Raw genomic sequence first — 14192 nt, 5'->3', positions numbered from 1 at the left:
CCGCCTCACCATCCTGGGGTATGTAGTGGAGAACGGGGTCATCGGCCCCGATCCTGACTGAATGCGCCCTCTCATGGAACTTCCACTTCCCACCAATCTTAAAGCACTGAGGAGATGCCTGGGCTTCTTCTCATACTACGCCCAGTGGGTCCCTAATTACGCGGATAAGGCCCGTCCGCTTATCAAATCCACCCTTTTCCCCTGTCGGGAGAGGCCCGCTTGGCCTTCGACCGCATCAAAGCGGACATCGCGAAGGCTACGATGCATGCTGTGGATGAGTCAATCCCCTTCCAGGTGGAGAGTGATGCATCTGACTTCGCCCTGGCCGCCACCCTTAACCAGGCGGGCAGACTCGTGGCCTTCTTCTCACAAACCCTCCAAGGCTCGGAAATTCGACACTCCTCTGCCGAGAAGGAGGCTCAGGCCATCGTCGAAGCAGTGCAACACTGGTGCCACTACCTAGCTGGCTGATGGTTCACTTTGCTCACGGACCAACGTTCGGTGGCTTTTATGTTCAACAACGCACAGAAGGGCAAGATTAAGAATGATAAGATACTGAGGTGGAGGATTGAGCTCTCTGCCTACAATTATCATATCTTATACCGGCCCGGGAAGCTCAATGAGCCTCTGGACGCTCTGTCTCGCGGAACATGTGCCAGCGCACAAGTGAACCAACTACAGACTCTCCACAATGACCTCTGTCACCCGGGAGTCACCAGACTCTACCATTTTATTAAGGCCCGTAACCGGCCCTATTCTGTTGAGGACGTCCGGTCTATAACCAAACACTGCCCAGTCTGCGCGGAGTGTAAGCCGCACTTCTATCATCCGGACAGGGCACACCTCATAAAAGCCAATCGCCCCTTTGAACGCCTCAGCATTGATTTCAAAGGGCCCCTTCCTTCTTCTGACCGCAACATCTATTTCCTCAATGTTATAGATGAGTACTCCCGATCCCCTTTTGCCATTCCCTGCTCGGATATGACTTCAGCCACGGTCGTCAGGGCCCTGCACGGCCTCTTCACCCTGTTCGGTTACCCTAGCTACATCCATAGCGACCGGGGATCCTCCTTCATGGAGTGATGAGCTGCGTCAGTACCTGCTCTCTAAGGGCATAGCCTCGAGTAGGACTACCAGCTATAATCCCAGGGGAAACGGACAGGGAAAGAGGGAGGATGCGACAGTCTGGAAGGCCGTTTTACTAGCGCTACAGTCTAAAGGCCTTCCAGTCACCCGCTGGCAAGAAGTCCTCCCTGATGCACTGCACTCAATTTGGTCACTCCTGTGTACGGCTACCAATGCCACCCCCCATGAGCGGATGTTTGCTTTCCCTAGGAAGTCCTCCTCGGGAATCTCACTACCGTCGTGGCTGACGTATCCAGGCCCCGTTCTGCTCCGGAGGCATGTGCGGCCCCATAAGTCGGACCCCCTGGTCGAAAAGGTCCAGCTCCTCCACATCAACCCCCAATATGCCTATGTGGCATATCCCGATGGGCGGGAGGACACGGTCTCTATCCGGGACCTGGTGCCTGCGGGTGCCCCGGAGCCCACTATGACCTCCCATCCCACATCCCTAGACCCCTCTGTTGTTCAGGTAGCACCAGGTCCGCTTACGTCTTTGTCCCCTGTATGCAGCTCGCCTGAGCCCCCGGAGTCACCACACAGTATCCGACCAGAAGGGACGACGGCGGACTCGAGAGGTTTCACCCTGCCATCTGAAACAACACCTCAACCAGTACTACGGCGGTCATAGCGACGGATCAAGCCACCCAACAGGCTGAACCTGTGAGGGGTCGATGTCTTACTTCAGCTTCGTGACTCTTGTATATATATATCTTCATGCCTCTGTATATATTGTTCCATCCATCTCACCCCCGCCGAACTCTTTTTTTTAAAGAGGGGGTGAATGTGGTGACCCACTGTAATTACATGTTGCATACCTGGACACACCCCCGCTGCACCTGGCCCGAGACTCCTCCCTTTCCACCTGAGACTCCTCCCTTTCCACCTGAACGAGGTATAAAGGTGATGGTTCCTCCTCCCTGCCTCAGTCTGGGCCAGGTTAGCTACAAGGGTGTGTTCCAGTTCTTTGCGATTAAAAGCCTGTTATTTTCACTCACTCGCTGGAGTCCTCGTAATTGATGGTGCATCAGAGTTTAATAAAGAAACATCATTACTCCAAACTTGGGGCCTCGCCCTGAACCATCCCAAGCTCCCCACAATTCTACATAGTTCCTTATTTATAGTGAATCAGCTGGTCAGCTGATTATTACATCACTCTGTAATTGGTTACATGTTTTACTGAGTCAGCTGACCCTTACATCTTGTTCCTATTGGTCACATTACATCCAATCAAAGTTGTCACTGGTTGCATTCTAGCATCGGTAAAGCAGAGAGTCAGTGCAGACTCGATAGATCAAATGGCCTCAGCACTGTAGGGATTCTACAATGCGATGAAGCCATACCTTCTAGTTGAAATCACTGACACAAACCTACATTTAGGTTCAGATAAACTTTGTGTGCCATTTATATTTATAAACCAGGCCATTTATCTCACCTCTAGTCACAAGGTTGTGGGTTCATGATCCTCTTCGGGACTTAATTAGGACTGACATTTCACTGTGGTACTGAGGGAGTGCTGCAATGTTGGAGTTGCCATCATTCAGCTGAGATATTAAACCAGGGCCCTGTCGACCATGTCAAGTGTAAGTAATAGATCCCATGACACCAAAGAAGAGCAGGATAGGCTACCTGGTGGATATTTATCCCTCAATCCACATCACAAAAAGAGATTATGTGCTCATTATCACTTTACTGTTTGTGGCAGCTTGCTGTACCCTCCGTTTCCTCTACTACAATGACTACACTTCAGACAAAGTACCTAATTGGGTGTAAAGTGCTTTGAGATGTCTGGTGGCCATGAAAAGTGCTGTATAAATGAAAGCCTTTTTTTCACTTGAGATACATTAAATTAATTTTCCATTTGGAATTATTTTAAATAATAAAGATTCACCCTTGTGGGATATCTTATAAGGCCAATAATGCAAAGTTTGAGTAGTGTAATGGGATAATAGAATAGCTATGCTAATGAGTGATGTTAACCATGATGTATCAGTCACATCAGCAATCATGTGCTAGACCCTCTCTTGAGAGAGAGAGAGAGAGGATGGAACAGTCTGTACTAAGGAGAGATATACCAACTGGACAGGATTCTCGATCTCGTTCACTCCATCCCTGCTGCCAGCGAGAATGAAGAATTTGGCGCTCAGCCAAAACTCAGTTCACTGCAGTGGCACCGGAGAATCCCAGCTGCGGGTGAGGTTGGAGGCTTCCGGTGATTATGTGATCTATCATATACAGTGTTAATAAACCAGTTTAAAGCTAGTAGCAGAGTAAGGTTATAGTCTACCTAGGGGATATCAGAGGCCAGCAAACACACCAAGAGTATATGAAACATGGTAGCGGTGGTGATGACACCAATGTAAAAATTCATTGGTGCCATTGATGGAAAGATGGCAAGAAAATGCAGGAACACTTATCAGCAGAACAAATTACAAATCTACTGAAGGAGGAGGCAAATTGGAGAGGGGTAATGAGCAGAAACTGCCCCGACCGTGCCCATTTGAATGCCTCGAGTTATGGGAGAAATATTATTATTAAACTAGAAAGAGTGCAGAAAAGATTTACTAGGATGCTACCTGGACTTGATGGATTGAGTTATAAGGAGAGGCTGGATAGACTGGGACTATTTTCTCTGAAGTGTCGGAGGCTGAGGGGTGACCTTATAGAGGTCTATAAAATAATGAGGGGCACAGATCAGTTAGATAGCCAATATCTTTTCCCAAAGGTAGGGGAGCCTAAAACTAGAGGGCATAGGTTTAAGGTGAGAGGGGAGAGATACAAAAGTGTCCAGAGGGGCAATTTCTTCACACAGAGGGTGGTGAGTGTCTGGAACAAGCTGCCAGAGGTAGTAGTGGAGGTGGGTACAATTTTGGTCTTTTAAAAAGCATTTAAATAGTTACATGGGTACGATGGGTATAAAGGGATATGGGCCAAATGCGGGCAATTGGGGTTATCTTAGGGGTTTAAAAAAAGGGCAGCATGGACAAGTTGGGCCAAAGGGCCTGTTTCCATGCTGTAAACCTCTATGACTCTAAACCCTTCCTCCGATATCCAGCAGCATCAGGCCTTCATGCTAAAGAGCAGAAACACGAGGTCAGTTTGTTTCTTCATGCCGCGGGTCTGGTAACTGATAATGTTCTCCTGAGGCAAGGGGCGGAAGAGTTCTCCACAGACTTCAACATCATTCTCAAAGCCTTCAACACATATTGTAGCTCAAAATGAAACCTAGTGATAGAGCAAGCCTGGTTTAACCAACCTGGAGAATCCATTGAATTATTTTGTACCTGACTATATGCCTAGTTGGCGTTGAAAGGTTAGCTCATCTGTGATTGCATCTTCATCAGGTTCCCTGATGACAAGCTCTGATTTTTTTACAGATCACCTCACTTTAGATCAAATGGTACAACACACAAGGCAGGCCAAACTCAGAGAGAAACGGGCTCTAATCCATCATGGTGCCAAGGCTCTGGATGACTCCATTAACTGGGTAGGTTCAAGGACAGTGTAGGCTCACCTGTACCTGTATCACTATTGTTTCAGGTACCAGTTCCCAGGAGTATGATGTCCCAAGTCTGTGGCAGGTGGAGAGCACAATGTACACTGCGCATGATATGCAGCAGAATCACTGTTAGCACTCAATGCCTATACATCTGTTATTATACTCTCAAAACATATTTGAATTATTGCTGTGCACCAAAATATATTTGGAGCACCATGGATGGTATTTTAGACCCTTAACTCGCATATCAAATAGGTACTAGAGGGGAGGCTGCTTCCATCTTAATGGTTCGTGTTCATCCAGCAGAAGGAACTCTTGGCAATAAAATGAAACAAAACTTACTCCAACTTATAAATCAAAGAAAAAGATTTAATAAAGAAACATAATTACTCCAACACCCGAGGCCTCACCTGGGCCATTCCAAGCTTCCACAAACCCCCACAGCTTCTTATTTATACTGAGCCCACTGGTCAGCTGACCACCACATCATTTTGTCATTGGTTACATAGTTTACTGAATCAGCTGACACTTACAGCATGTTACCATTGGTCACTACAACAGATCCGATGTTATCATTGGTTACATTCTAACAGTGCGTGCTTCTTAAAAGACACACTGCTTCATCAATTTCTGTTGGTATGTACTTTATTTTTTTTAAGGGTCTGGTGTTTCAGAAGTCAATTCTCCCGTCTCACCCACCATGGGAATTGTAGCAGGCAAGATAGAACATTTGGCGGATCATTCAACGTTCCATTCAGCTCGGGCGGGAATTTCCAGTCTTGGAGCGCAAGTGGCTGGAGAATCCCGCCCATGTAGACTCTCTGACTCCATTGGCAAGCCTTGTATTATCAAATATAAACGGCCTTTGAGTCAGGGAGTCGACAAAGACAATGGCTGGAGTTTTCCAGCCCTTCATGCTGTTGGGAACTTTCAGTCCCGCTGATGTGAATGGAGATTTCGATGGCTCACTGGCCCTACAACGGGGAAATCTGCGGCTTGGGGGAGAGGGGAGACTCGAAAATTCTAGCCAATGACTTCCGAAACCTTCAACAAAAATCCATCGTAATTGAGATGTTATCAGCCTGGAACACAAAGCCGATTTCCACACGCTGGATAAACATCCTTTGTTGAAGACCTTTTGGAGAAATGGTATGGTCACATGTTGGCTCATTGAACAGGTTAATTATGTCTTCCTGGGCTCCAACCATGTCTGACATCTGACTAACAGGCCGCGCAGTAGAAGCTCTGGCCTGACTGGACAACTGCCCACATCTTCCCTGCCTCTGCTGGAAGTTCTGTACATACAAACTGATCATCTCTGTCTGCCTATTTCAGTCACCACTGGAAAAGTTTTTTTATTCATTCATGGTTCATGGCCAGCATTTGGCTGGCCAGCATTTATTGCCCATCCCTAGTTACCTGAGGACAGTTGAGAGTCAACCACATTGCTGTGAATCTAGAATCACATGTAGGCCAGACCAGGTAAGGATGGCAGATTTCCTTTCCTAAAAGACATTAGTGAACCAGATGAATTTTTCTGACAATCGTTTCATGATTATCAGTAGATTCTTAATTCCAGATAATATTTTTATTGAATTCAAGTTCCACTACCTGCCAAGGGGGGATTTGAACCCGGGTCCCCAGAACGTTAGTTGAGTTTCTGGATGGCCTAGGATAATACCACTAGGCCATCGCCCTCCCTGTGAATTTTACACTATTAGATTTCATCCCGCTGACTTCTGCGAAGGAATTCCTCATTGCACTTTGGTCCTTTGTGCACACACACACACACACACACACACTGATGTCGTTAAGAAGCCTTTGGACTCTGTATAAATGTTCTCGTACTGAGTCTAAATAAAGAACCCACAATGTGTTTACAGAGTCCCTTATGAGCTATTGGTGCCTTTATATCATTATAACAACACTACATGCACCAGGAGTGCTTAAAACACTGTTACTTTCAACACCTTTTACATTCGACAATAAATTCAACTTTGGTATCTACTTCAAAACAAAGCTTTCCAACAACTTTGGTTTTCTAGAATGATTCAAGATGTGTCATAACTGTCCCAAATCCTGGAGTTGATTATTGTTGTTCTCAGCTGTGGCTAAGTGGTGGCATCTTTGACTCGGTACCTGAAGATTGTAGATACAAGTCATATTTGAGTGTAAGATCTAGGCTGACCCTCCCATCAAGAGTGAGGGGGTGCTGTTATTTTAGCTGAGACATTAAACAGAGGCTACATCTGTGCTCTTAGGTAGATATTAGAGGTCCCAGGACGCTATTTGAAAAAGAGAGTACAAGTTGTTCCAGTGCCCTGGCCAACCCTGGCCAACACCCAACCAACATTGTTAAAACAGATTCACACCATCATCTTATTGTGTGCAAATAGGTTGCTGTGATGTCCTACACTACAACAGTTGCTTCATTACAAAAGGGACTTCATTGACTGTAAAGCAGTTTGAAGTTGCTATATAAATGCAAATGTTTTCTCTATTTGAAATAGAAAATGTGCCTCACAGATGTAACATGGAAATGTTGACTTAAGCGGAACTTAATATTGAATAGCTGAAAACACTTTTGTATTTGTTACTTGTATTTGATACTCCACACACATGCAGCTAGAAAGAGTAGTTTGATAAAGAAATAGTGTGGGGCGGATGATTACAATATATCTGCTGTAGCTTAACAAAAAATGCAGCAATACAAGTACAAACACTGGGACGACTGTGAGATTTTTGCAGCTTGGTAAATTGCATTGGAATTTCTTGACTTTTCCAAAGCAGCTGGCAGGATGTAGACAGGTTTTGAAAGCCTGTTTCTGAGTCACCGGGTGGCTATAACTCTGCAACTGTTTTTGAAGCACCAGTCTCCCTGTTGTCATCCATCAGTGAGTTAGTATCCCCCTGCCTCATTAAAGCTAACACCTTCCGGCCCACCCTGCACAGCTGCTAAAGGGGCAAGATTAAAGCAATTCACGCTCTCTGTGACTGGGTGCCAACAAGTAATTGGTTCTTATTTGGCAGAAGCTCCATTAGAAATTGGAAGTTCTGTTATTGAAGTTGTTTTGCTGAATGGTATTTGAGCGACAGTGAAAGGTCGTCTGGCTGTTTTCACATTAGAAGGACGCACCTGATCATAAACTTGAGTTTCTCGCCCTGTTGGCTGCATTTGTGAAATAAAGGATCCTAACTTCAATGGTTCTGTATTTTCCTGGTTCTGCAAGTTGCTTGTTCAATCTTTATTTCTAAGTATCTGAATTCACCTCCTTTAGCAACAGCAATACTGGATTTCAGTTGGCTCTGTGACTTTAGTGGAAACAATTGCAGCAGGTTAAGTAACCAGAGGAGAGCAGCATACAAACATTATGCATTTCTAAGTTCTGCACCCAGAAACCCCCTGAACAAATACAAAAGTGTTTCCAATTATTCAATATACTAATACATAAAAATACAAAGAATTTATATTAATGCAACCTGATCACATCTACAGAATGTTTCAAGCCATTTCACACCTAGTTCATTGCTTTTGAAATGCATTCCTGTTAATATATTGGCTAATACAGCAGCTATTTAATATATATATGTGATTATACACTTCATACGGCACGATGTGGCACAGTGGTTAGCACTGCTGTCTCACTGCGCCAGTGACCCAGGTTCAATTCCAGCCTTGGGTGACTGTCTGTGTGGAGTTTGCATGTTCTCCCCTTGTCTGCCAGGGTTCCCTCCAGGTGCTCCGGTTTCCTCCCACACTCCACAGACGTGCAGATTAGGTGAATTGACCATGCTAAATTGTCACATAGTGTCCCAGGATGTGTGGGTTAGGGGGATTAGTGGGGTAAATACGTGGGGTTACGGGAATAAGGCCTGGATGTTCTGTTGGAGAGTTGGTGTAGACCCAATGGACTGAATGACCTCCTTCTGCACTGTAGGGATTCCATGATAATTCTATGATGTGCACACCTGTTTATATATTGGCTAATACAACAGCTATTTGATATATATATTATTATATATGTTATTTCATAGAAAAATCATAGAAATCCTACAGTGCAGAAGGAGGCCATTCGGCCCATTGAGTTTGCACCGACCACAATCCCACCCAGGCCCTACTCCCACATATTTACCCACTAATCCCTCTAACCTACGCATCTCAGGACTCTAAGGGGCAATTTTTTTTCAAACCTGGCCAATCAACCTAACCCGCACATCTTTGGACTGTGGAAGGAAACCGGAACACCCGGAGGAAACCCACGCAGACACGAGGAGAATGTGCAAACTGCACACAGACAGTGACCCAAGCCGGGAATCGAACCCAGGTCCCTGGAGCTGTGAAGCAGCAATGCTAACCACTGTGCTACCGTGCCGAGATACATGCTGTCCTGTTGATATATTGATGAATGCTGCAGCTATCATAGGATCAAAGAATCATAGAATCCTACAGTGCAGAAGGAGGCCATTCAGCCCATCGAGTCTGCACCGACCACAATCCCACCCAGGCCCTATTCCCATAACCCCATGCATTTACCCTAGCTAGTCCCCCTGACATTAAGGGGCAATTTAGCATGGCCAATCCACCTAACCTGCACATCTTTGGAGTGTGTGAGGAAACCGGAGCACCCGGAGGAAACCCACACAGACACGGGGAGAATGTGCAAACTCCGCAGAGACAGTGACCCAAGCTGGAAATCGAACCCGGGTCTCTGGTGCTGTGAGGCAGCAGTGCTAACCACTGTGCCACCGTGCTGCCCCTCAGTGCACAGCAAGATCCCACAAAGCAGTTTTGAATGGCCGATTCACCTTTTTCTCTTCGCAGTGTTAGTTGAGGAAGGAATGTTTGACCAGGGCACCAAGAGAGCTCCCTGCTCAGCTTCAGATAGTATTATTGTACCTTTTAATATCCATCAGAGCAGACAGGCTTCCCTCTTTTGCCTTGTCAGACCACTGGTAACCTATTTCCTCCTCAGCACATCCGTCAATTATATCCGCTTCATTCGAACCAGTGGGCTGGAAAATTCAATAATTAATTTTTAAAAAGTGAGATATTTGAGTTTGGGTAGGCTGCAGTTTGCAGAGATTCAACACCGCAGTCTGGTGCACATTTTAGAACACTGTGAGCCATAAAAGTAGAAGGTTTGGTTGGACAGGCAGTCCCAGGGCAGAGCTTCACCAGATGGAAGTATGGATTGTGGAACCTGGCTCATAATCAGCCCCTGATTTTCTAGTTATTAAAATTAATCACAAAAACATTGGAAACATCATGTACTGGGCACACTGATGTCTGCTCCTGATTGTACAATTTACGCTCAAAATTAAGGCTCCATGCCAGAAAAGACGGCTTCCAAAATTTACAATTTAATGTTCTATGCTAAGATTGTGCAATAGAATTGAACGCTTGGATAGGCGTTAACTGAATGTATACATCTTGTGCGTCAGAGCGATCAGGACATTCTGTACTCGGAATCTAAGCTTGGTTTGGCAATTTCAACAAGATCACCCTTAAGTGAATACTGGCACATTCATGCAAAGATAATCATTAATGCAGAACTCCAACACTCTAAATAGTGTCCTAGCTTCTGCTTTTCTTACCACCAATTTTAAATGGTTTTTATGCAGATGGTTATAGAAAGTGTGACAAGGGTCCATTTCTACAGATTCTCATCCATTTCCTTGATCACAAAATCTTCCACTGCCATTTCTGGTGGACCAGGGAAGCAATAAGCCTTAAATTCAGAGAATCCCTACAGTACAAGGGGCCTTCTGGCCCATCAAGTCTGCACCAAATCTCTGACAGAGTATCTTACCCAGGCCCTCTCCCCCATCCTATCCCTGTAATCCCACTTACCACGCCTAATCCATCTAGTTTAGACATTTTGGGACACTAAGGGGCAATTTAGCATGGCCAATCCACTTAACCTGCACATCTTTGGAGTGTGGGAGGAAACCGGAGCACCCGGAGGAAACCCAAGCAGACATAGGGAGAATGTGCAAACTCCACACAGACAGTGACCCGAGGCCGGAATTGAGCTCTTGTCCCTGGCGCTGTGCCGCCCAAATTGACGGGCAAATTTAAATTGGGCTGCAATGGTGTGGATTCTCTTTTTCATTTACTCAGTGGTAATCAGTCCTGATTATAATAAGTATCTAGGGTTGTCAAGCAATGAAGAAACGGCAGAAGGCAAAGCATGCTGGGAATCTGCCACCTGGATAAATTCCTGGCCTAAATCCGGTGCTTCAACTGTGTTGCTCATGCTTTGCTATTTTGAAATGTTAATGCTCTAATTGGACAGAAGGCAAGCTAGACTGCCAATTGATAATGTGGGCATCTCCAGGAGGTGGGAACTGCCTGTAGAATGCACGCAGCAAAGGTAGATGTCAGCCATGATAGAGCCTGTTGCAGCCTTGCCAAAGAGAGCAGGCAGCCCTCATCGTGCTAGCAACACTGATACACGGTAGTACTCAAGCAACCAAAACCGAGATAATGTGTACAATCTGACACAAGATCCTCAAGGCACCCATAAATTTCAATACATAAAGACAACTTTCCCTTCACTTCACGTTGAATTCAAGATATACATCAACTGGGTGGCATAGTGGCACAGTGGTTAGCACTGCTGCCTCAGTACCAGGGACCAGGGTTTGATTCCCCACTTGGGTCACTGTCTATGTGGAATCTGCACGTTCTTACCGTGTCTGTGTGGGTTTCCTCCGGGTGCTCCAGTTTCCTCCCACTGTCTGAAAGATATGCTGGTTAGGTGCATTGGCCATGCTAAATTCTGCCTCAGTGTACCCGAACAGGCGCCAGAGTGTGGCGACTAGGGGATTTTCACAGTAACTTCATTGCAGTGTTAATATGAGCCTATTTGAGACACTGGTAAATAAACTTTAAAAAACATGCACCAGACTGCTGAGGTTCAGTAAAGTTTCTCCTGAAAATAGCAGTCGCCAGCCTGTTTGAACCTCCTCCAGGAGCTTGATGGCCGTTAATTGGGGGTGAAAATGTTCCCTCTTTCTTCCCTATTCACTCTCACATTCAAAACTGGAGTCAACCTGGAGGTATCAGGATTCTAACATGACCTTGTGTTTGTACTGCAATGATCTATCATCCTGAAAGCATTGGAAAATCCAGCCCAGCCCTGATCTTGTGAACAGTTATATCTTGAATCCTCTCTCACTCACTCAGATCTCCCACTGCCTCCTCAGACCCCCCCAAACTCAGCCTCCCTTCAGGCCATGCTCCTTGGCAGTGCTAACAGTGCACTGCCTCCTGGCTCCCCGGCACTGATAACCTGGCCTGGCATCTTGGGCCCCAAGTGGGTGCTCCGAAAGCTTGTGGCTTGGGCTACCAAATAAACCCACTAATTTGACCCCAGTCCAACGCCGGCATCTCCACATCATTCGCAGGATTGACAGCCAATTCACCACCCTCCCAACATTCATCCAGCCCACTAATGGGAACAACACTGGGCAGGCTTTACAATTGCGAGTGATACATGGGGACATGGCGTGCAGAACCTCCAGGGTCCAGGGAAGCACCACCAACCCCCCAGCCTCCTTCCCCCTGTGACCCCCTACTCAGTTCCCCTCCGGCCCCTCATTCAGACATCCCACTGCCTCCACAGAACCCCCTCCCGCCCCCCCCCCCCCCCCCCCCCGCAACTTAGCCTGCCTTCTGGCCAAGCACCTTGGCAGTGCCAACAGTGCACTGCCCCGGCACTCCGGCCCTGATAGCCTGGCCTGGCATCTTGGGGCCCAAGGGGGTGCTAGGAGATGGTTATTTACCCCTCTGCTGCTGCCAGACTACAGGGGAAGGGTCCCTCAAGGATCCCCGGGGTTGGGTGGGCTCGAGCTGGTCCAAGAGCTTAACCTTGCCACTCTCCACTGAGATGGGGTGTCATGGCTGGACTGCCCGTTCTAGCCCAGGGAGACCTGAAGAATGCCGCTGACATAGTGATTTCAGGCAACTCTGTGAACAATATCTGTTTTCCTGCCTGTCACCTGTGAAAATTCTGAAGTGGCCAGGTCACTTTAATCTCCATGCCCCCCTGGTCACCTGGCAGGATTTTAAATCACTGCAGCACTCCATTCTGCAGCAGAGATTTCCCTTTCTCCTTGTCAGAAGCTGCAGGTGTGAGCAGACCCCTTTGAAGTTTCATGACAGAGAGGAGATGTCAATTTCAGCGGGGAGGGTTCCATTCAGCACAGCTGCCAGGTGTGCACTCAACCCTAATGTATGCACGCAGCTTTGATTTAAAGTTGATGAAGCTTCCTGGCAAGTTGAATTCTTTGGAAACCTCTCCATTTCAATGGAGCCCTTTGATCTCGAACAAATTCAATCTGCAATGCCTTAAAAAGACTTCCATTGACAGCTCAATGGATTCTATCATCCTCCAGCCGCCTGTATTTATTTTCATTTCCCTTCATGCTTGAATGCACCTCAAGTACCCCATTGATCCTGATCACAATGTTGACAGAGTCTAAGTCTGATTGACAGCTTACAGTTTCACGTCCTATTTTGCAAACTACAATCATTTTGAAGAAATCACACACTGTCAATCAGGTTGAGGGGGACTGAAAGGGGGTTCTGAGTGGGAGGGTGGCTAAGCTGGGGTCTGAGGGAGGAGGGGGCTGAGTGGGGGTTTGAGGGGAAGGAGGTCTGAGTTGGAGGCCTGAGGGGTCTGAGTGGAGGGGCTAGGGGAGGAGGACTGTGGGGAGAGGAACGGGGGGCTGAGTGGGGGTCTGAGGGGGAGAGGGGGTTGAGTGGAGTGTATGGGGGAGGGGGATTGAGTGGACATTATGGGGGAGGGGAGGCTGAGTGGGGGGCTGAGGGGGGAGGGGGTTGAGTGGAGGGTATGGGGGAGGGGAATGGAGCTGAAGTGTGGGGCCAGGATGGGGGGGATATCGGTTTGTGTCACCCTCAGGCCTGTGGGGGTGGGGTGGTGGGGGGGTTACCCGTTATTTGTAGGTGGAGGATGGCACTCTTTGGCGAAAGGTTGGTGGTGCTCCCCTGGTTAGTGTGGGGGGAACAATATCATTTTTTGGAAGGAGGGGGGCCTGTCTCCAAGCCTTTAAAAATGGCGGTCCAATCTCATTACAGCGGGGCTGGCTGACAGGTTGCTCAAAATTAGCTTATTAACATCTTTCAGGGGGGTAAATCCCACCGGAAAGATGCTGCCAACGCCAACAGGAAGCACTCTCGTTTTCCTGTCGGTGCTGTCACAGCTTCAGAACTGTACAATTACCCAGGCCCTTTCCTGCCAATGCCAAATGAAAGCAAAGAGAGAATCAGGCACATTGTACAGATGGTAGGAGAACAGGGCTGTCCTCGGCATCCATGTTACTGAGTCACTGAGAGCGGCAGCGACGTACTATGGCCTGAATGTCTCAGCATCTACCTGATGATTCCTGGTTACCGTTGCTGCCAACCAATGGTTTTGGTACAATGAAAAAGTATATGCGAAAGGCCAATGGTTGTATGAAGTCTTTAAATGGTTCCTCACAGAGCAGGCAACGGTTCCCAACTCAGTTTTGTGCCACAGTTAATGGATCCAAAAGAAATTTGAGC

Source organism: Mustelus asterias, chromosome 19, assembly GCF_964213995.1.
Source record: "Mustelus asterias chromosome 19, sMusAst1.hap1.1, whole genome shotgun sequence".
In the NCBI taxonomy this organism is placed as follows: domain Eukaryota; kingdom Metazoa; phylum Chordata; class Chondrichthyes; order Carcharhiniformes; family Triakidae; genus Mustelus; species Mustelus asterias.
This window is presented reverse-complemented; position numbering follows the sequence as displayed.